Source organism: Thalassophryne amazonica, chromosome 10 (assembly GCF_902500255.1).
Source record: "Thalassophryne amazonica chromosome 10, fThaAma1.1, whole genome shotgun sequence".
NCBI classification, from domain to species: domain Eukaryota; kingdom Metazoa; phylum Chordata; class Actinopteri; order Batrachoidiformes; family Batrachoididae; genus Thalassophryne; species Thalassophryne amazonica.
Genome location: NC_047112.1, coordinates 55964175 through 55989478, shown reverse-complemented (window position 1 = coordinate 55989478; position 25304 = coordinate 55964175).

Here is a 25304-nt window from a genome sequence, read left to right as displayed (position 1 = left end):
GCAGACTGCAGTGGCTCAAAAAGATTATTCTCAGTAAGGTGGTCCATGAGCTACCGTGAAACCACTTTTCGAAGATTTTAGAACAAAATGATAGATTTGATATTGGCCAATAGTTTTTCAATACACTAGGGTCAAGATTAGATTTCTTAAGTAATGTTTTAATCACTGCGGATTTGAAACATTTTTGAACAAATCCAGAGGTTAATGACAGATTTATAATTTCCAGCACTGTTGGCCCAAGAGTGGGCCACAGGTCCTTAAACAGTTTTGTTGGTATAGGATCAAATAAACAGGTTGTGCTTTTAGCTGATGTTACAAGTTTCGTCAGCACGCCAAGTGAGATACTATCAAATTCTGTAAATCTAGGTAATATTTCAATTTCATTTCAATTTATTTTCGTTTATATAGCACCAAATCACAACAGAATTGCCTCAAGGCACTTTACACAAGTAAGGTCTAACCTTACCAACCCCCAGAGCAGCAGTGGTAAGGAAAAACTCCCTCTGAGGAAGAAACCTCAAGCAGACCAGACTCAAAGGGTTGACCCTCTGCTTGGGCCATGCTACAGACATAAATTACAGAACAATTCACAGAAAAAATTCACAAAACGAATATACAGGAAATGCTGTTGGTGCACAGGACAGGAGGGTCCATCTCTGCATGGAGCTGCACCTTAAACAGAGAGAAAAAAAAAACAATCAGGTATCAGAAAGACAAGAAATACAGTATAATTTGCCAGCATTAAACAACAAGAAAAACAGGAAATACTAAGGTGATCGCTGGCCACTAGCCCTAAGCTTCACTAAAAGACCCAGAATTTAGGTAAAGTTGAGGCTGCGGCACGCTCTGTTTCCTAATAAAATTAATTAAGAGTAAAAAGCGGAAAACAAAACTATACCAGTATGCTAGCCATACGAAAGGGAAAATAAGTGCATCTTAAATCTGGACTTGAAAGTCTCCACAGAATCTGACTGTTTTATTGACGCAGGGAGATCATTCCACAGAACAGGGGCACGATAAGAGAAAGCTCTATGACCTGCAGACTTCTTATTCACCCTAGGGACACAAAGTAGTCCTGCACCCTGAGAAAGCAAAGCCCGGGCCAGTACGTAAGGTTTAATTAGGTCAGCTAGGTAGGAGGTGCCAGTCCGTGAACAATTTTATAGTCTAGTAGCAGAACATTAAAATCTGATCTCACTGGGACAGGAAGTCAGTGAAGGGATGCCAAAATGGGTGTAATGTGGTTGAATATATCAGTAATGGCACCCACCTCAATAGCAGGGTGTAGTGACTGGGTTAAGGCATGCTGGTATATGTTTATCCTAATGTTGTCTATTTTCTTCTGAGAGTAATCTAAAAAATCTTGGGTTGTAAAAGGAGAGCGACTCACAGGTGGTTGTCCATGAATAAGTATTGCCAACGTGTCACAGTTCCACAGTTTGTGAGATGAGGTTTGAATACTGACCCCAAGCCATCTGTTATAAAGGGCACTGCCTATTCCACCACAGTGTGCTTCATTCACACACCCAAACCAACGGTTACACAGCCTGTTAGCGTTCGGTAGCTCGGTAACTTCGAGCTAGGTGGGGGATGTCTGGGCTTAATTTTTCCTATCCAGGTCATTTATGGCTTGGCCTGGAGTTCAGTAGAGTCAGACAAGCTTCGAACTTATGGTTGACCTCATTGAGGGTTTGTCTCCAAACACATGCTATATGCTTTAATCCCACCCCCTCCCCGGCCATTGGTGCCCATGTGATTTTTCACTCATTGTGTCAGCACTCTTCAACAGCAACACTGCTGTGATAATAGTCTTTAATTCACAGTCAGAGTCCTTTGACTTGCAAATGTGTCGACACTCTGCTTTAAACTCATTTTTTGTGAGCTTTAGAAGGATTCAATGCAAATAAGTGCACAGAAAAAAAAAATTTAAGAAAATGTTATTACCCTCCCTCTGTCCATGAGGACATGATGAGCACACACTAGTGTGACATTTCCATCTCAAGTGGACAGACACAATTAATTGCAGGGACAACAGAGAGCAACTGACAAAGCTCAATAAAAGGTATCACACAGTGCACAGTGCTCCAGCTGACCTGTTGCACATCAGGCTCATTTAGACCTTATGGCATATAATATGTGAGATCCCATCTTCACTGCTATAGGCTTTATCCAGGGTAGAGAAGCTTGAATCTTCGACTGGACTGGGTTGCTTGATGCGAGGACATTTCGCTTCAAATCGCAGAAGCTTCCTCAGCTAAAAATTCTTGCTCTGGTAGTCTGACTTCTGTCTGGCCCTTGTAGAGAAGAACAAACAGAAGCCACAAAAGCTGGAATTTTAAACCTAACCAGACCCCTCCTACCGAGAGGCAGACTGCTACTGGCTAGTGACTAAACAATTGCCTTAATTAGCACTTATTGTGCTCTTGTTAGCACCCTCCTAATGACAGGGTAGCTGTCCCTCCTAACAATGGGACTGACACCTCTTCTGATGACATGAATGACTTATTACCATGAACAAAGGACTGAAACTGCTTTGATCTGAGTACCCCATTGTAAACAGGGGACAAAGCATGTCTCAGACCCCCTCCCCGGTTAAGGCTGGGTTTCAACTGTTTCACATAGAATGCCTCCTTCACCCCTCTCTCAAATCATTTCTTCTCTCTGCTTAAGATTTTAACTTCCTTGTCCTCAAACATGTGGTTAGTGTCTTTAAGGTGGAGATGAACTGCAGTCTGAGGTCCACTGGCGCCCTCTCTTCGGTGCTGGTATAGCCTTTTATGTAATGGTTGCTTAGTTTCACCTATGTAGTGTTCGTTACAGTTTTCCTGACATCTGATAGAATACACTACATTGCTCTGTTTGTAACTAGGGATCCTGTCCTTCGGGTGAACTAATTTCTGTCTCAAGGTGTTAACAGGTTTAAGGTAAACTGGGATTTTGTGCTGTCTGAAGATCCTCTGTAGTTTTTCCCCCACTCCTGCTAAATAAGGGAGAGACACTCCTCTTCTTCTTGTCTCCGTCTCCTGTCTGTCTGGTCTCTTTGTTCTCTGGGACGTCTGCACTTTATCCAGGGACCATCATGGGTACCCACATACTGTGAGGGCTTTCTGGACAAGTTGTTGTTCTTTAGCCCTTCCCTCTGTAGTTGTGGGCACCTGTAGGACTCTGTGTTGAAGAGTCCTGATAACCCCGAGCTTGTGTTCAAGGGGGTGGTTTGAGCCAAAGAGCAGATATTGGTCAGTGTGAGTGGGTTTTCTGTAAACCCCTGTCTGGAGCTGCCTGTTCTCTCCAATCATAACATCACAGTCCAAGAAGGCTAAATGGTTGCTTCTGGCATCCTCACGTGTTAACTTGATACTGGAGTCCACAGAGTTGATGTGCTCTGTAAAGTCCTCAACCTCCTGTTGCTTGATTTTAACCCATGTTTCATCAACATATCTGAACCAGTGACTGGGAGCGATGCCCGTGAAAGACATCAAGGCTCTCTTCTCCACTCACTCCATGTACAGATTGGCCACAATGGGGGATACCGGAGACCCCTTTGCACAACCATGGATCTGCCTGTAGTAATTCCCCCTAAACAGGAAATACGTGGTGTTAAGACAGATCTCCAAGAGTTGGCAAATGTGGTCTGGTGTGAGTTTGGTCCTTTCAAGTAGAGACACATCCTCCAGCAGTCTCTGCCTCACAGCTGAGACGGCCTCAGCGGTGGGGATGCAGGTGAACAACGATGTCACATCAAATGACACAATAGTTTCATCTGCCTCCAGCTGAAGGTCCTTGATCTTGTTCACAAAATCTTGTGTGTTCTCCACATGGTGGTCTGAGTTACCTACTCGAGGAGCCAAAATCCACTCGAGGTGCTTGGCCAAATTGTACGTGATGGATTCTGTGCTACATACAACAGGCCCGAGTGGCACGTCCTGTTTGTGGATTTTGGGCAGTCCACAGATGCATGGAGTGGCTTCCCCAGGGTACAGTCTGTAGTATGTCTGCCTGTCGATGAGTCCCTCTTTCTCCAGGTTTTGGAGGTAGTTAATGATTTTGTTCTTATAGCCGCTTGTGAGGACTCTCTTCAGACACTCGTATGTATTGGAGTCACTGAGCAAGTTGTTGATCTTGGCCTCATAGTCCGATGTGTTCAGGACCACCATGCATCTGCCTTTATCCACTGGCAGGATAAGGATGCTTTGGTTCTTCTGCAGTGCTGACAAAGCTTTCCGTTCTTCTCCTGTGATGTTGGACGGAGGAGGCTTAGCACTGTTCAGCACTGCTGTGACTCTTAGTCGGAGGTCCCCAGCTTCTGACTCTGACAAACTGTTGTTTAATGGCTGACTCTATTGCAGTGATGTAATCGATTGTCAGTATATGTTTAGGGGTTTGTGTTAATATATATATATATATATATATATATATATATATATATATATATATATATATATATATATATATATATATATATATATATATATATATATATGTTAGGTGTATATGTTTATCCAGGGTTATATCTATCTTTCTATCTGTCTGTCTAGCTATCTATATACATAGATTCTTTATTTTTTATTGCCTACACCCTTTCAGCCATACGGGTACACTGTTAAGTTGTTCTTTTATGAGTTTTTGTTATTGTTGATTTATGTGCCAAATAAATAAATTCATTCATTCATTTGAAGCCTTTAATGGTTTATTTCATGAAAATACATTTTTTGATTGGGAGATTTCATAGATGTAAATCCTTCATTTCAGAAAAAAAATTACACAGCAGTGTCTTGGGGAGTAAACTCTTGATTTCTCTGGTTTTTCTTCATTCATCCAGCCAGCCTGCAAAATCCGAAGCGAGGAGTCAGTATGACATTTCTGGAGTATAAGTATCACTAGAGTGTAACTCGCACCTGTCAAAAAAACCTCTTGAAGAAGATGAAACATATTTTGCACCTTTTTTTTTCTGTATGTGGAACAAAGACATCTTTTTAGCACATGATTCCTCTATTGGCAAGATTAATAATAGACCAGAACTCAGAGTAGCACATGTGCACACCACAGCCTGTGCTGTTGCTTCACATAAGAATTTTTAAATTCCAAAAGTAAGTAATATGGACAAATAAGCATGCAGTTGAAAACATATTGGATGTTATTTGATACTTTGGACAAAAGACATTGTCAGATGAAAACAGTTGAAGAATTGAGCAGTGGAAACTCCCAGCTTGTGATGTGTACCCTAAAGACTTTTATGTTAAATACAAATAAGCAAGATGGACAAATAGGGTGGCATGGTGGCTTAGTGGTTAGTACTGTTGCCTCACAGCAAGGAGGTTGTGGGATCACTTCCTGCCCTTTCTCTGTGGAGTTTACATGTTCTCACTGTGTCTGCATAGGTTCCCTTCAGGTGTTCCGGCTTCCTCCCACAGCCAAAGTCATGAGATTAGGTGAATTGGAAATGTTAAATTGAGCATAGTAGTGCATGTGAGTGTAAACGACTGTCTGTTTATATGTGGCCCTGAGACAGACTGGCGTCCTGTTCAGGGTGTACCCTGCCTCACACCCTGTGACTACTGAGATAGGCTCCAGCCCCTCCGTGACCCTTAATTGGAGTAAGTGGGTATAGAAAATGGATGGATGGAAGATGGACAAATAAATGTGAAATGGACAACATTTTGAATGAGATTTGACACAGATGAACACAGACTGCTGGGTTACCGGCTTGGAAATGCTCAAATAAAAATATGAATCCATTGGATTTTTTTTGGGGGGGGGGGATCTTTTTTTTTTTTGCATTGTAGCAGTGTACTTTTATTATTGCAACTTATTTTGTTTCGTGCAATGATTCCTGTGAAAGCCCAATAATAATCAGAATAACAACAACACTGATACTAACAATACTAATAATACCAACAATAATGCATTCATGATTTTTTAACATATATATAAATAAGTCATTGTACAGTATAAGTCGCAGGACTCCAAATTTATACTCTGGAAAATACAATATTTCCTTTTTTGTCTTCTGCGACATGGCATTGCAACTTGGCAGCCCCCATGTAAGTAAGTTGTTGGGGAAAGTGTAGTGACACGGACCCACAACAGGGGGTGTAAATGAACGGTCAATAGATGAGCCAAAAGGTAACAATTTAATGTTGTGAATGTGCACCACGAATATACAGACAATCTCAGAATCTGATTATAGTCAATTCACACAGGTGACGTGTGGGCAGGCTCGAGGATAGAAGACGTCTGTCCTGAGAAGAGCCAGAACCACACGATTTCCACCGCCACAGAACCCGGTGAATACTGGAGCCGCCAAGTCCCGAATTCCCAGGTGATCACCGTCCCCGACTGTCGGATCTGGTACTGCTGGCGAGGAGCACAAACAGTGAGATGTGGGTGTGTGCACACCCAGCAACAAAAACAGTCAGAAGGTGGAAAGTCACCTCCACCTCTAATCACACATATGTGCAGCTCCTGTTAAAGCACTTATCTGGAAGGAGTGAGAGGCGAAGACGTCAGCACTCTCATAAATCACCAATCAGCTGACAAGGCTCCACAGGAAAACGGCTGCAAACAGATCACACGTAAGTCACAGTTCTGACACAGCAGAGAATATTACCTTCACAGGTAGATGATATCTCGGCAATCAGGTGGAGATGACGTCCGGTCTTTATGGAGTGAGATGATGTAGAGCAGATGGGTGACAGCTGTCACTCATTATCTCTTGACAGCTGTCCCGGTTGTGTCCGTGGCGGCAGCGCCCTCTCGTGCCTGAAGCCCGCACTTCAGGCAGGGCGCCCTCTGGTGGTGGGCCAGCAGTACCTCCTCTTCTGGCGGCCCACACATCATAAGTAAGTAAATTTTATTTGTATAGCACCTTTCACAGACAAGAGCCACAAGGTGCTTCACAACATAAAAAGCACAATACACCACACAGTGGCCAAGACATTTAAAAACATAGCATAGCAGCCCAAAACCTAAGCAAAAGCTTGTGTAAAAAAGAAGGTCTCAAGTTGGCTTTTAAAATTGTCAACAGAGTCCAGTGAGCGCAGACAGAGCGGGAGACCGTTTCAAAGCCTGGGAGCAACAGCCTGGAAGGATCGCTCTCCTCTGGTTGAAAAACGGGTGCATGGAACCATCAACAAATTTTGATCCACAGACCTCAACGCCCTGGCATGGGCATAAGGCTGGATGAGGTCACAGATATAGGAAGGCGCCTGACTATGTAGAGCTCTAAAGGTTAAAACCAAAATTTTAAAATTGATCCTGTAGGACACTGGCAGCCAATGAAGCTCCTTTAAAATTGGGGAAATGTGAGTCCTCCTGTTGGCTTGTGTCAGAATTCTCGCTGCAGAGTTCTGTACCAACTGCAGTCGACGCAACTCCTTCTTGTTTAGACATGAAAACAAACTGTTACAATAGTCTAAACGTGTTGACACAAAAGCATGAATAATAAGCTCTAAATCATTTCGTGACACCATTTTCCTGAGCTTAGAGATGTTTCTTAGTTGAAAGAAGCAGTTCCTCGTCAGCTGTTTACAGTGCTGTACTAAAGACATCTCTTTGTCAAAGATGACACCCAAGTTTCGAAGACTTGATATTGCAGACTGGCCCAGGTCACCCAAGTACTGTTGAATACCTGGAATATGGGCATCAGGGGCAATAACCAATGTTTCTGTTTTTGTTGTGAAAGTGTAGTGACACGGACCCACAACGGGACGCAAATGAACGGTCAATAGATGAGCCAAAAATTAACAATTTAATGTTGTGAAGGAGCACAACGAACATACAGACAATCTCAGAATATGATTACAGTCAATCCAAAAAGGTGACGTGTGGGCAGGCTCGAGGATAGAAGACGTCTGTCCTGAGAAGAGCCGGAACCACACGATTTCCGCCGCCACCGAACCTGGTGAATACTGGAGCAGCCAAGTCCCGAATTCCCAGGTGATCACCATCCCCGACTGTCGGATCTGGTACTGCTGGCGAGAACAAAGACAGTCAAGTGTGGGTGTGTGTACACCCCGTAACAACAACGGTGGGAATGCCACTTCCACCTCTCACTCAATATGTAGCAGAGTACCGCAGTGATTCCTCAGGGGAAAAGAGTGCAGTCCAGCACTCAATCAGCTCCCGCAGACAGAGGATAACAGGTACTCCTGCAAAGACTCACAATATACAGATTGATGTGTAAAACACAAACGGCTGAGTATATTACCTCCAATGAAGTACGATATCTCGGCAACGAGGTGGAGATGACGCCTGGTCTTTATGGAGTGAGATGATGTTGAGTAGATGGGTGACAGCTGTCAAGAGATAAAGAGTGACAGCTGTCACCCCCGGCTGTGTCCGTGGCGGCAGCGCCCTCTCGTGCCTGAAGCCCGCACTTCAGACAGGGCGCCCACTGGTGGTGGGCCAGCAGTACCTCCTCTTCTGGCGGCCCACACACAACAGGACCCCCCCCCTCAACGGGCGCCTCCTGGCGCCCGACCAGGCTTGTTCGGGTGACGGTGGTAGAAGTCGGCCAGGAGGGCCGGATCCAGGATGAAGCTCCTCTTCACCCAGGAGCGTTCTTCGGGTCCATACCCCTCCCAGTCCACCAAGTAGTGGAACCCCCGGCCCATCCGACGGACGTCCAGGAGCTGGCGCACCGTCCAAGCCGGCTCCCCGTCGATGATCCGAGCAGGAGGCGGCGCTGGTCCGGGAGCACAGAGGGGTGAGGTGTGGTGAGGTTTGATTCGTGACACGTGAAAAACCGGATGGATCCGCAGTGAAGCCGGGAGTTGGAGCTTCACTGCGGCAGGACTGAGGACTTTGAGGATCTTGAATGGTCCGATATATCTGTCCCGAAGTTTCGGGGAGTCCACCTGGAGGGGGATGTCCTTCGTGGAAAGCCACACCTCCTGCCCGGGCTGGTAAGCAGGGGCCGGGGATCGCCGGCGGTCTGCATGGGTCTTCGCCCTTGTCCGGGCCTTCAACAAGGCAGAACGGGCGGAGCGCCACACCCGACGGCACTTCTGCAGGTGGGCCTGGACCGAGGGCACACCGACCTCTCCCTCCACCACGGGAAACAACGGGGGCTGATACCCCAAACACACCTCAAATGGGGAGAGGCCGGTGGCAGAGGACACCTGGCTGTTATGCGCATACTCGATCCAGGCCAGATGTTTACTCCAGGCCATCGGGTGTGCGGACGTCACACAGCGTAGAGCTTGCTCCAATTCCTGATTGGCCCGTTCTGCCTGTCCATTGGTCTGCGGATGATACCCGGACGAGAGGCTCACAGTAGCCCCCAGTTCCCGGCAGAAGCTCCTCCAGATGTGTGAGGAGAACTGGGGACCACGATCTGAGACGATGTCGGTGGGTATCCCATGCAGACGGACGACGTGGTGGACCAGGAGGTTTGCTGTCTCCTGGGCTGTTGGGAGCTTCGGGAGGGCCACGAAGTGGGCCGGCCTGGAGAATCGGTCCACTATCGTGAAGATGGTGATGTTGCCCTGGGACGGCGGGAGGCCCGTGACGAAATCCAGGCCGATGTGGGACCAGGGGCGATGAGGCACAGGTAACGGCTAGAGAAGTCCTTGGGACCTTTTATGGTCTGCCTTGCCCCTGGCACAGGTGGTGCAGGCCTGTATGTACTCCCGGACGTCGGCCTCCATAGACGCCCACCAGAAGCGCTGCCGGACAACTGCCACGGTCCTTCGCACCCCTGGATGACAGGAGAGCTTGGAACCGTGACAGAAGTCCAAGACTGCAGCTCTGGCCTCTGGTGGGACGTACAACCGGTTCTTCAGACCTGTTCCTGGGTCCGGGCTCCGTGCCAGGGCCTCCCGGACGATCTTCTCCACGTCCCAGGTGAGGGTGGCCACGATAGTGGACTCAGGCAGGATGGGCTCCAGTGGATCCGACAGTGCAGTTTTGACCTCCTCTTCGTGTACCCGGGACAAGGCATCCGACCTCTGGTTCTTGGTCCCGGGGCGATAGGTGATCCGGAAGTCAAAACGCCCGAAGAACAGTGACCAGCGGGCTTGCCTGGGGTTCAGCCGCTTGGCGGTCCTGATATACTCCAGGTTCCGATGGTCAGTGAAAACTGTGAATGGCACAGACGCTCCCTCCAACAGGTGTCTCCACTCCTCAAGAGCCTCTTTCACCGCAAGGAGTTCTCGATTGCCGACATCATAGTTCAGTTCAGCCGGGGTCAACCTGCGTGAAAAGTAGGCACACGGGTGAAGAACCTTATCAGTCTCTCCGCTCTGGGATAGCACGGCTCCTATCCCTGAGTCAGAGGCGTCCTCTTCAACCACGAACTGGCGGCTAGGGTTGGGCTGCACCAAAACTGGCGCAGTAGAGAACCGTCGTTTCAACTCCTTGAACGCGGCTTGGCACCTATCCGACCAGGTGAAGGGGACTTTTGGAGAGGTCAGGGCTGTCAGGGGGCTAACTACCTGACTGTAGCCCTTAATGAACCTCCTATAGAAATTAGCGAAGCCGAGGAACTGTTGCAGCTTCCTACGGCTTGTTGGTTGGGGCCAATCTCTCACTGCCGCAACCTTGGCCGGATCAGGGGCGACGGAGTTAGAGGAGATGATAAACCCCAGGAAGGACAAAGACGTGCGGTGAAACTCGCACTTCTCGCCCTTCACAAACAGTCGGTTCTCTAACAACCGCTGCAGGACCTGACGTACATGCTGGACATGGGTCTCAGGATCCGGAGAAAAGATGAGAATATCGTCTAGATATACGAAGACGAATCGGTGCAGGAAGTCCCGCAAGACGTCGTTAACCAAGGCTTGGAACGTCGCGGGGGCGTTGGTGAGGTCGAACGGCATGACCAGGTACTCAAAGTGACCTAACGGGGTGTTAAATGCCGTCTTCCATTCGTCTCCCTTCCGGATCCGAACCAGGTGATACGCATTTCTAAGATCCAGCTTAGTAAAGATTTTGGCTCCATGCAGGGGGGTGAACACGGAATCCAACAATGGCAACGGGTATCGGTTGCGAACCGTAATCTCATTCAGCCCCCTGTAATCAATGCATGGACGGAGTCCGCCATCTTTCTTGCCCACAAAAAAGAAACCTGCCCCCATCGGGGAGGTGGAGTTCCGGATCAGCCCGGCAGCTAATGAGTCCTGGATGTAGGTCTCCATTGATTCGCGCTCAGGTCATGAGAGGTTGTACAGCCTGCTGGACGGGAACTCAGCGCCTGGAACCAAATCAATGGCACAATCGTACGGACGGTGCGGGGGAAGGGTGAGTGCCAGATCCTTGCTGAAGACGTCAGCAAGATCATGGTACTCAACCGGCACTGCCGTCAGATTGGGAGGGACTTTGACCTCCTCCTTAGCCTGTAACCCGGGAGGAACCGAGGATCCTAAACACACCCGATGGCAGGTTTCGCTCCACTGAACCACCACCCCAGACGGCCAATCAATCCGGGGATTGTGCTTCAACATCCAAGGGAAGCCCAAAATCACGCGGGAGGTAGAAGGAGTTACAAAAAACTCAATCTCCTCCCGATGGTTTCCAGACACCACCAGAGTTACTGGTTGTGTCTTGTGTGTGATTAAAGGGAGGAGCGTGCCATCTAGTGCCCGCACCTGCAATGGCGAAGGAAGCGCCACCAGAGGGAGCCCTACCTCCCTTGCCCATCTGCTGTCTAGCAAATTCCCTTCTGACCCCGTGTCCACCAGTGCTGGGGCTTGAAGGGTTAAATCCCCGCTCAGGATTGTAACTGGGGGTCGTGTGGCAATCTGTGTGTGTCCCACGTGAATGTTTTGACCCCCCCTTAGCCCAGTTTCTGAGGGCGGTTGTTGTTGTGGCCGTTTGGGGCAGTTTTTCTGTGTGTGCTCCTTTGAGCTGCAGAGAAAACACTCCCCGCGGACCAGCCTCCTCATTTTGGCCCTGTGCGTTTCCCTAACAACGCCAGCAGGGGGAGCTGTTGCCCCACGGAGCGCTGCGGCTGTGGAGCGTGGGGAGGGCGGCCCCTTTTCGAACCCGGAAGGGAGAGGGACGGCGCGTATCCGGCCACGTCCTTCGCCTCGCTCCCGACGGCGTTCCTCCAACCGATTGTCTAACCGTATAACGAGATTGATAAGCCCATCTAAATCCCGCGGTTCCTCCTTAGCTACCAGATGCTCCTTCAGGACCAATGACAGTCCGTTTATGAAGGCGGCGTGGAGGCAACGTTATTCCAGCCGGACCGTGCAGCCGCGATGCGGAAGTCGACTGCATATTCGGCTGCACACCGGCGCCCCTGTCGCATTGACAGCAGCATTGTTGAAGCGGTCTCTCCTCTGTTAGGGTGATCAAACACTGTTCTGAACTCCCCCACAAACCCAGTGTATGCTGATAACAACCGTGAGTTCTGTTCCCAGAGCGCCGTAGCCCAGGCGCATGCCTTACCCCAAAGCAGAGCAATCACATAAGCTATTTTACTAGCATCTGACGCGTACATGACGGGACGTTGTGCGAAGACGAGCGAACACTGCATGAGAAAGTCCGCGCACGTCTCCACACAACCTCCGTACGGCTCAGGAGGGCTTATGTATGCTTCAGGGGATGGTGGGAGGGGTTGTTGAACCACCACTGGAACGTTCATATCCTGCACAGGGTCGGCAGGAGGAGGAGCTGCAGCAGCGCCCTGAGCGCTCGCCGCCACCTGCGCGGAGAGAGCCTCCACCCTGCGGTTCAGGAGGATGTTTTGCTCGGTCATTTGATCCAACCGAGCCGTAAAGGCGGTGAGAATGTGCTGCAGCTCACCAATCACGCCTCCTGCAGACGCCTGCGCTCCCTGCTCTCCCATTGGTCGTTCAACAGCCGGGTGACGCCCCTCGGAGTCCATGACGCTGGCCGAGATATCCTGTTGTGAAAGTGTAGTGACACGGACCCACAACAGGGGGCGCAAATGAACGTTCAATAGATGAGCCAAAAATTAACTGAGGTCAGGAGACTGAGATGACCATTCCAGAACCTTCACTTTTTTCTGCTGTAGCCATTGACACATTGACATGGCCACCAGTCCCCCGAGGGACCGCCGTACACCCCCCCAATTCTCACTCCAAGCAAACTTGAAAACTTGAGAGCCCTGGTTCAGACAAACTACTGCTCAAGCATACCCCTCCCCTTAAAGGTGTGTGCAAGAAACCTCCAGAACAGATCTAATGGCTGCATTTACAAATGAAAGGGGGTCGTTGAGATGTAAATCCAGGGAGTGCAGCTGCCATTTGGCAGCACCTTGGGATTTAAAGGTATAACTGCCATTTGGCAGGTCCTTGGGAGTTCTATTAATGTTGTGAAGGAGCACAACGAACATACAGACAATCTCAGAATATGATTACAGTCAATCCAAAAAGGTGACGTGTGGGCAGGCTCGAGGATAGAAGACGTCTGTCCTGAGAAGAGCCGGAACCACACGATTTCCGCCGCCACCGAACCTGGTGAATACTGGAGCCGCCAAGTCCCGAATTCCCAGGTGATCACCGTCCCCGACTGTCGGATCTGGTACTGCTGGCGAGAACAAAGACAGTCAAGTGTGGGTGTGTGTACACCCCGTAACAACAACGGTGGGAATGCCACCTCCACCTCTCACTCAATATGTAGCAGAGTACCGCAGTGATTCCTCAGGGGAAAAGAGTGCAGTCCAGCACTCAATCAGCTCCCGCAGACAGAGGATAACAGGTACTCCTGCAAAGACTCACAATATACAGATTGATGTGTAAAACACAAACGGCTGAGTATATTACCTCCAATGAAGTACGATATCTCGGCAACGAGGTGGAGATGACGTCTGGTCTTTATGGAGTGAGATGATGTTGAGTAGATGGGTGACAGCTGTCAAGAGATAATGAGTGACAGCTGTCACCCCCGGCTGTGTCCGTGGTGGCAGCGCCCTCTCGTGCCTGAAGCCCGCACTTCAGGCAGGGCGCCCACTGGTGGTGGGCCAGCAGTACCTCCTCTTCTGGCGGCCCACACACAACAGTTTTGTCTGCATTGAGCTGAAGAAAGTTATTCCTTAGCCATTGTTTTATTTCCACTAAACAATGGAGGAAGGAATCGAGCATTTTAATCTCAGATGGCTTAAAGGAGCAGTAAAGCTGGATGTCATCCGCATATAACTGGTAAGAAACATCAGTGAATCTTTGAATGATCTTACCTAAAGGGATCAAATACAATAAAAACCCAAAATAGAACCTTGAGGGACTCCACATAACAGGTCCGCAGACTCTGACCTTATCTGGTTAGCAGAAATGCTAAAGCTACGCCCGGACAGATATGAGAAAAACCACCGAAGAACTGACCCCGACAGTCCGACATGATCCCTCAGTCTAATCAGCAGGACCTGGTGGTCAGCAGTATCAAAGGCAGAGGACAAATCCAAGAGTAGTAACACAGTGCATTTCCCAGCATCAGCAGACATCATAATGTCGGTGGACACTTTCAGAAGAGCCGTTTCCATAGAGTGTTGTCTACGAAAACCAGACTGAAACCTGTCCTAAATGTTATTCAGATCCAGGAAGAGTGTCAGTTGGTCTGAAACCACCCTCTCGAGGATCTTAGACAGGAATGGGAGCTTAGAAATAGGTCTAAAACTACTTAGCTCCATTTGATTTAAACCTGATTTTTTCAGTAGAGGCAACACTATGGCATGCTTGAAAGCACTGGGAAACACACCGGTGGACAGAGAAAGATTTACCATTTTAGTAATACATGGACCTATTACCTCAAATACTTTAGAGAAGAGCCTGTAGGGAAGGATGTTCAATGAGCAAGAGGAAGGTTTCATATTGTTCACCAATGCCGAAATATCAGCAAGTGTCACAGCCCTAAATGAAGACCTCTTGTAGTGTAGCTGTGAAAGTCTCATTAAAAGATTTTGAAAACACGTCAGTTTGTTGTTCCAGGTACAAATATATGACATACTTATGAACAGATGATTATGAACGTTGTGTTCCATCTCTACCAAAAAATCCCATAAATCCTACGAACTCTAACTTTAAGATAGCATGGGCAAAAATCACAGGTGCCTTGGTGGTGATCCAAGCAGTCCGAGTGCTGATTTAGTGATAAGACATGATTCAATTTTTACATTTCACAAGCATTTTGAAGACAAAAAAACAATACCCACTTTCCACTAACAAATGCAAAAATACAAGGGGAAAGCTTTCATTTAATGAGGATGATCCAAATTTCCTGAAAAGTGCCAACTCTCATCAGCATCCAAGTTTAGTCATGTTTTTTGAGGTATTGAGTTTATATGCCATTCAGCCTCTGCCATTTGATGAAAGCTTTTATACTAAGTGCCCCAAGGGTCAACATGAGTGCAAACATTTTTAGCGAGCTTGTCCAGTGGGAAGAAAACCACTAAATCTGGCAATCTAAGTGCCATCCTTTGTCCAGTGAGTACACAGGTGCAAATAGCATGTTTCCACAAAATCTTTAGTTAGCAAATGTTAAGTAGTGACAAAAAAAAAAAAAATCCATTATTTATTGCAAACAAGCAATCTGTATTTTCTGTTTTGTCATTTACTTGATAGTGAAATGGATTATCTTTAAAAAATGAATGGTACACAGGTACACTGCTGTGAAAGTGTTCGCAAAACTGAATATTCAAACTGATCAACACCAACAACAGTAACAATTGCTAATTGTTTGTCATTTGCATCAAATCCCCTCTTATATAGTTATGATTTTTTTAAAAAGGTGACGCATTAATGACCTTAAAGGGGAACTCCAGAATTCACTAAGGGGGGAGGTTGAATAAGGATTTCACAAGTCACCTGATAAGTCTCTCATCCTTAGGGCCCTGTCCCACTGGCGTTTAGGAGGATTTGCGTATGGATTGCGCACAAAATTGACCCATATTCGCCAAACATCTGCAATATCTGTGTAACGTACCTGTATGAGTCGGCTGTCATCCAAACACGCCCATGATCATCCGCAGACGCACACATGTCCGCAGCCAGGATTTTTGAGCTGTTCAAAAATCTGGATGCGGATAACATCCGCCTTACATACTCCATATATACTCAATTCATACACAATACATACTCACTCTATGCGCTGTATATCTGCCGTTAACCGCTGATATCCGCAACTGACAGGGATTTGTGGCTTGGCAGCAGACCGGGACAGTGTGTAAAACAGATATATATCGTGCCTAACACGTCCACATCACAAACTAAAATATGTTGTAGCGAATGCATACAGATTGGCCACGAATAAAGCGTTTTTATTACATCTGCTTTGCAGCTGATTTGCGGACAATCTGTGAATGCATAACAAACACGTCACGTAAACCCAAAGTGTGGCAGAAAGCGACATACCTGCCAGTCAATGCCGGTCCGGCTGTGTAAATCCACAAAGACGTAGCTGCTGCAATCCAGGACTTTTATTTAACACCAACAAAAGGAAGAGTTGTTGTTTAACCACAATTCACTCAAAAAAAAAAATAAAAAATCACTGTCTCACACCCCAAGTGGCTTCCCCCTTCCCGCTCCCCAAACTCATGAACAGTTAACCCTCGCATGACAACATGAATATTAACTCTGTGATCAACTTGTCCAAGTCCAGCAAATGCTCCAGAGCCTGTATTGTTGGTGTGAACAGTGATGCCGACGGCCCGAGTGTGCTTCTTTTATGACCGCAATGCAGATGCCGTGCACGCACAACACGTGCGCAATGCATTCATAATACACCCGTAATACTGCCGCGATAATCTCAATGTGTCGGATCAGTTTCCTCACTACATGCATTATATAACCGTGATTGTTCATCATATATTCGCTATATATTATTAATATATCCGTAATTCATACTGGGACATTTGTCATTTTTGGCCATTTTTGTTGCAGACAACAACGAACGCCCGCAATTTGTATACTCAATTCATGCGCAATTAATCCTCTCCCCAGTGGGACAGGGCCCTTAAAGGCTGAGGAACCAGATTTTGCAAAGATCTCAGTGTCGTCTGCCAAGTCACAGTCAGCAAACCTTTCCTCACTAACAACGGCACAGAAGATGATTCCCACAAACAGGCCCAACACCCAGTCCACGCAAAAGTTAAACCATACCAGACCTATAACACCTCCCTGATGAACAGTTTCACTAGAAAAAATTTAGTCTGTGCTCTCACTTCAGGTAACACTCACTGTATCTGTATATATGCTGGAAATTATGTCCAGCAACTTCCAGGTGTTCCACATACGAGGGCTGTCCATAAAGTATAGGTCCTTTTTATTTTTTTCAAAAACTATATGGATTTCATTCATATGTTTTTACGTCAGTCATGCTTGAACCCTCGTGCGCATGCGTGAGTTTTTCCATGCCTGTCGGTGACGTCATTAGCCTGTGAGCACTCCTTGTGGGAGGAGTCGTCCAGCCCCTCGTCGGAATTCCTTTGTCTGAGAAGTTGCTGAGAGACTGGCGCTTTGTTTGATCAAATTTTTTTCTAAACCTGTGAGACACATCGAAGTGGACATGGTTCGAAAAATTAAGCTGGTTTTCAGTGAAAATTTTAACGGCTCATGAGAGATTTTGAGGTGATACTGTCGCTTTAAGGACTTCCCACGGTGCGAGACGTCGCTCAGCGCTCTCAGGTGGCGTCATCAGCCTGATTCAAGCTGAAAACCTCCACATTTCAGGCTCTATTGATCCAGGACGTCGTGAGAGAACAGAGAAGTTTCAGAAGAAGTCGGTTTCAGCATTTTATCCGGATATTCCACTGTTAAAGGAGATTTTTTTAATGAAAGACATGCGGACGGGTCCGCGCATCGGGACGCAGCCGGCGCGGTGCGGCGGCACAGGAAAAACACCTCCGTGTTGATAACCATTTGTAAAATCCAGGCGGCTTTTGATGGCTTTCAGTGGAGTGAGTATATGAGAAATTGTTTAACAGCTGGACATGTTCCAACTTGTCCTTAAGGCTTCCAACAGAGGTGTTTTTCCTGTGGCGGAGCGTCGCGGCGGCTGCGAGCCGACGCGCGGACCCGTCCGCACGTCTTTCATTAAAAAAATCTCCTTTAACAGTGGAATATCCGGATAAAATGCTGAAACCGACTTCTTCTGAAACTTCTCTGTTCTCCCACGACGTCCTGGATCAATAGAGCCTGAAATGTGGAGGTTTTCAGCTTGAAACAGGCTGATGGCGCCGCCTGAGAGCGCTGCGCGACGTCTCGCACCGTGGGAAGTCCTTAAAGCGACAGTATCACCTCAAAATCTCTCATCAGCCGTTAAAATTTTCATTGAAAACCAGCTTAATTTTTCGAACCATGTCCACTTCGATGTGTCTCACAGGTTTAGAAAAAATTTTGATCAAACAAAGCGCCAGTCTCTCAGCAACTTCTCAGACAAAGGAATTCCGACGAGGGGCTGGACGACTCCTCCCACAAGGAGTGCTCACAAGTGAATAATGTCACCGACAGGCGTGGAAAAACTCACGCATGCGCACGAGGGTTCAAGCATGTCTGACGTAAAAACATATGAATGAAATCCATACAGTTTTTGAAAAAAATAAAAAGGACCTATACTTTATGGACAGACCTCGTATGTGCTAGCTGGAAATTGCTGACTAATATTTTAGCTACAACATGGATACTTGTGTCATTAAAACATTACCCCTTTGTCACATTAACAACAAGCAACACAGACAACGTGACAAGCTGCCATTGACCACAACTGACAAGTAGGCTATTTTATGAAAATCCTAGCGAAGGCAGCACAGCATCATCGTGATGTGTGTTGGTTCATCGCTCAAACAAAATATTCCAAGATGGAGGAATACATGCTGAGGCAGATGTATTTCTCTGTAAATCTAATATGTATGGCTTTTTTTTTTCTATTAAATTTCATAAATGTTAGCAAGAAATAAGCACTTCTAAATCTAAAAATGCTGCTTTTGTAACTAGATAATACATCTTAGGTGATTTATAGGGCATCTTGTGTACATTAGCATGCTAACTAGCAGTACAGGAAAGTCACTGTGAAAGACATTTTACTGAAACATATCAACTGAACTTTGTGAAACATTCAAGAGGAAAAGCTTGGGTTTCCCCATCATTTTGTAATGTATCAATACTATTTGTGCACAATGTCAATTAACCATGAGCTAGCTATAATCTAGGACTGCCCATAAAGTGGCAAACTCTGCTTGTCACCCTTGTTTGTAGCTAATCTGACCATAGGGTTACTTTTTCCACCAAAACACATATAATTCTCTATTTCTTAAATGGAAGTATTTGCACAGCCAATGCCATTATATCTTCAATTTGACGAGTCATTCAGATTTTCTTTTTTGCTCCTTGTAATAACATGCACACTATTTCAGTTCATTGTTAAAACCTCAGTATGTCAGCATTCATGCACAAATTCTTCTCACTCTAATCAACTAGAAAAAAGGGAGATTTTTTTTCTCCCTTAACGTTTGTTAAGTTGCCTTTTCCCTTCTGTACAGAAATTAGACTGGGCACATTCCAAATCAAGAGTGTGGGCACTCATTAGTGCCCTTCTCATATCTTACAAAGAGCCCAGCTACAAAGAAGGAATCAACTCTATTTAAAGTAATGCCGCCAGGAGTCCATTGCTAATGATAATGCGCTTTACATCATTTTGTCCTCGCCTTTATCTTGAGCTTCTTAAGGAGTAGGCAACACACAAAGTCATTAGGGACACGATAACTCGCCATATAATTAGATGGGGAAAGATTAGGTGGCTGGCACACCACAGGGCAGACCCACTTACGACATAATCACTCATCCCACCAATGAGGGGCGTCTTGTACAGTGGCAATTAATTGAGATGATTATAATTAGGCACGACAAAGTGTTTGCTTCTGCCTGTTCTGACCAAAGAGTAGAATGTAATTTGCCTCTGGTTGAGAATACTGGCTTTGACTCAGTCTCATTACACTGGAGCTGCACTGTTATATTTAGATGGAGTGGAACGTGGCATTTACGCTTAGCTTCTTGCTTTATGACTCAGCAGAAAGTTAAAAAGGAGGATGATTCACAAATTAGCAAAAGGAAAAAATATCCAAGTTGTATTTTAAATCCAATTCAAGGAAGGTTTTTTTTTTAAACAAATGAGCCAGAGACTTGTAGTGTAGGAACACATTAAGGCTTTCATTACCATCTCCTTCACTCCCACGAGTCTTTACATTTACTAGCATTGGCGAGTAGCATCGCCACAGTTACAGTTGAAGCCATATGTTTTACAGTGACTTTGGCTCAAGCTTTTCATACTCAGTTCATCTCAACCACACACATTTCACGTTACCAATCAGTAGGTGTGATAAGACAATTTGAATGTCTACTTTATAATCCTATATGGTTATTTTTTTAAAGTAATAGTTAAGTAACTTATTATAGGGAGATTTATTTATGTTTTTATTCACTGTCAGAATTTTAGGCATTAAAAAATCTACACATACCCAGTCGACAACCCTTTTAAACAGCATGAAATATCCCAAAACTTTATGTAATTACTTTTAAAAACCTCTGAATGGGCTACACTTTGGAAAATCCTCAGCAAATACCTTATAAAATGCAGTAAATACATAGACAGACAGCATCCACTACACCACAGAACCACTTGCGTTAGATCCTGAATGGCAACTACCCAAGCAGACAATCAGTCCATCTCTACTTCTTGAAAATAACCCTCTATATGTAGCGGCTGTGAAATGTGGGCGTCAGTTTGGCCTTCTCACATGAGGTCCTCAACACTGAGGTACCTGCATACTGTATCATGCCCAGTGAAATGTCCCACATGGCCAACATATTGTACCTGACATTACCACACAAGTGATACCCATCATCTTAGTCTTCCTAAGTAAGCATTCATTTGATGCAAAGTCATTCTAGCGATAACCACGGATACTCCCAACAGACCTAGCATTAGCTAGCTAGTCTACACCTTAGGTGACTCATTAGGATCTAAAGTCACCTTGACACTTGCATGAATTTTATCCCCACACTGGCATGCAAACCTGCATGCCAATTATCTCAGCAAAGGAGAAGTGCTCACTAAGACAGATTTAGACAGATTTGTGAACAATATTTGAGAGAAATAGATCTTTTGTGTACAGAGAAAATGTATTAGATCTTTGAGTTCAGCTCATGAAAAATGGGAGTAAAAACAAAAGTGTTTTGTTTATTTGTTTGTTCAGTGTAGATCCCCTCCAGTTTATGGCACAGGCAATGGCCTGAGAACAAGAGTACACATCTTGTCCAGTGTCCAAAATGAAGTGCAGAAAGTTTCACTTGAACCTTTATAGTTTGAGTTAACATGCATCAAGGATCTTTTCTCTAGTTACTAAAGTAAAGCATTCAATTGGTTTTGGAGAGAATGCACCAGTGTTGTGTTCATATAATAAAATCTTTAACAGACTGACAATGTTTCCTTGGAGACACACTGACAAAATAGGGATGGTCTTTTTATAGGGCAAACATGAACAGTTTCTCAGTATAAAGACCCATAAAAGGCTTTTTATTTTGAAGCACATTTCCTCTCTGATAGATTAGAAAATTCTTAAACATTTAACTTAAACATAATTTGAAAATCTGTTTTGTCTGTTTTGTGCCATTGTGAACCTAAAATAGTGTTTAAATTATTTTATACCTAGAAAATGAGTAATGAACAATGAGGAATTTAACTCTTTTCCCGTATAATATAGCTTCCTTCCACCTGTTGGACACACAGTTCATTTCCACTGTGCGTATTTTATAGGTTACTTGGTGTGCCTGTTGAGAGGAGAATTGAATCAAGATTTAACTGAGATATATGTACCCGGATGTTAATGCATTTTCAATGGAGATTCGCGACTGAACACACTCAGAAAAATGTTTGCAAAATACGTGTTAAAATGCCATTTTGACCTGGATATCGAGCCAGTAAAATTAAATTACATTAAATTATGTCAGGAAAGTATTAAACTTACTCTGGCACACACGTTCTCAAATATTAGCGTTGAAAGTTACATGGATCTGCGCTGTTCAAGCTGCTGAGCTGAGGCGTCCTGCTGCAGCTGCTGCTGTGTTCAACGCAGCGCGGCTAAACTCAAACTCCACTAAACAGCAAACTGCTGTTTAGTGGAGTTTGAGTTTAGTGGAGTTTACATCAATGTGTCTCACTAGTGACTAGTGAGACACATGAAGCTGATCTTTGCACATTATTAGCCTCTCAATGTCTGGTTGGAGCTGGCTAACTGCCAAGGTAAGTATGTCATCCAGGTGTGAGTCAGTCAGGGTACCTCTGAGCCTGGACTTGTTTAGGTTCATCACACTAAAGGTCTGTTCACAAAAGAAAGTGCTGCCAAACAGTGAAAGCATCACTTGTGCATGTTTCTTAATGTGTGGGTAGTTTTGTAGTGAGATCTGTGTGTAGAAATCCTTAAGACTCAGTGACATTAATTTATTTTTTAGCTCAGTATCACACTGAAAGTCAATTAACTCCATCTGAAGGTGGTCTGGGACAGAGTCTGGGCTAACACTGAAGGGTTGTGAGAACAATTCCATATCTCCAGCACTTTTTCTGAAGTCCATAAACCGCACATCAAACTCCTTGTTCAGGTTGCTGACAAGTCCTGCATATTCACGCAGCTTCTCCTCAACCAGGTTTACTTCTCTCAGACTAGGAAAGTGAGTCACATTTCCTGGCAACAAATAAACAGCCTAAGTTTTCACTACAATTATGAGCACAACTGCCACATAAGCTCACAACAGTAAATGCAACAGTGCATTTCAAGTAAAACACACATCTATACTAAGCGTCTCCCACACCACGGAGAACTCAGATGTACAATGGCACACAGACATGACCTGCGCGTACTTACATCAAGTATAAATACAGACCATTATATATATGTTTACAGCATACGATTTGTATGATCAGTCTTACCTGCTGACAGATGTCGAGAGAGTAGCCCCAGCTTCATTTGAAAGGCCTTGACGTGATCATAAAGCTCGCTGATAATCTGCTCCTTGCCTTGAAGCTGAACATTCAATGAGTTAAGCAGGTCCGTAATGTCCACCATGAAAGCCACGTCACAAATCCAACTGTCTTCTGTAGGAACTTGGATGTTACTGTCCTTGGTCATCAGAAAGTCTACGATGAGATGGCGCAGCTCAAAAAATCTTTTGAGCACTTTCCCTCTGCTAAGCCAGCGAACTTCTTGGTGGTACAACACATCTCTGTATTGAGCATCGACCTCATCCAAAAGAGCTCTGAACTGGCGGTGTGAAAGAGCTTTTGAGCATATGCAGTTTATGATTTTAATGACGTCGCGCACAATGTCTCCAAGCCCGATTGATTTGGCACACAGCTGTTCTTGGTGCAGGATACAGTGGTATTGGGTCAGCTTACCTCCACATTCGGCAACCTTTTGAATCAGAAATATCCATGCTCTCATCACACGCCAGTGAAAAAACTGAAAATCCGTGAAAAAATATTTTTCCTCCCACATTTGTTTATAATGCCTCTTGTCCGTATGCAACTTCATTTGGTGCTCCATGTCCACTGGTTTAAGACCGCAAAATTGATGCTGCCAGCGCAAAGGTTCATGGGAAATCTTCCCAAATAAGTAAAATATATATTTTGTAATATAAAATTTTTAAAAACATATTTGAAAATAGAAATAGAACAAACAACAGTGTGACATACCCACTGTGTTAAAATAATGTATTTTAAAGACCTTCCAGTTTCGTATGAACAGCGCACCATGATTGAGAAGAAACTGTCCATGCAGCCCTATATAAAGCATTCACTTTGTAGGGAGGGACACAGGTTGGCTTAGCAGCTGAGCAAGAGTTATTATGTCAGCACTTGTGCAAAGAATTATCAGCTGAGGCCCGGAGGGCCAATCAAACGTCCCTGCGGGCCAAAGTTGGCCCGCGGGCCCCACTTTGGGCTCCCCTGCACTAAACAGACTCTTCAGACAGAAAACAGCTCAATAACCGTAAAATACCAAGCAGCCAGACAGAAAAGATCAAAGGTCATAAAAATGACCCACACTGGGCTGTAGCCACAGTGCCACCGAGAAGAACACAGACCCTTCAATATGCAAATATACTTCTTTTAACAAAGAGAAATTATTTATTTTCCTGTTGTTATAGTTAAAGGCCCTGTCACACTTTGACGATTTAGCCTGCGTTGTTGTGAAAGTGATGTGACATGGACCCACAACAGGGGGCGTTAATGAACAGACAATGGATAAGCCAAAAAGTAACAATTTAATGTTGTGAATCGCACAACAACGTACAGACAATAACAATATGGTGGACTGTCAATCATACACCAGGTGACGTGTAGAAGACGCCTGGAGAGAGAAGAGCTGGATCCCCACACAGCTTCCACCACCAACGGAGCTGAAGAACACCGGAGCCGCCAAGCCCTGCGCCCCAGGTGGCCGCTGTCTTCAGCAGTCAGACCCGGTACTGCTGGCAGAGAACAGAGACAGTCCAGATGAGTGTGAGTTCGCACACTCAGTAATCCCACAGTCTGTATTAAGTAAAGGAGGGAAAACCTCCACCTCCAATCACACACACTCGTGCAGCTCCTGGTCAACCACTTATCTGAGTTGGGGTGTGAGGCGAAGCCGTCGCTGTCACACCAAACGCCAATCCTCCAGATAAGGAAACACTCCAGGAAAACGGCTGCAAATAGAAGTTCAGGTTAAACACACACAGTGTCAGTCAGCAGAGAAATTACCTGAATGGTAGTTGATTTCTCGGCGAGGAGGTGGAGTTGCAGTCCGGTCTTTGTAGTGGTGGTGATGGGTGACAGCTTGTGTTGATTGATGACAGCTGTCACCTCCAGCAAAGCCGATGCCCTCTCGTGCTTGAAGCCCGCACTTCAAGCAGGGCGCCATCTTGTGGTGGTGGGCCAGCAGTACCTCCTCTTCAGCGGCCCACACAACATGCGTATGCTGACCATATTAAAACATTAGCATACACGGGTGTACGTCTAATGAATTAAAACAGCTCTCACACTATAATAACGTAGCCAGCATATACTGATAGTCCCGTTTCCTTCGAATGGTTTGAGTCAGTGCTGTACGGTATGATACGTGTTGGAACAGTTAAGTCTGGCTTGGTTTGCATTTCCACCGCAGTCAGAACCTTGTGTTTGGCAGGTGGAACACTTAAATATCGACAAGCACATCATTCAGCATGTGTATGGTGTCACAGGGCATCTCTGCTCCACATGGAGGCAAAACAGAGTAATTTTAACATTATTTTATTTTATTTTATTTTTGTCTTTGTGGATCATGGAATTTAATTTCATTATGTGCAGACAGAATCGACTGATGCCTGTGGAACACACTG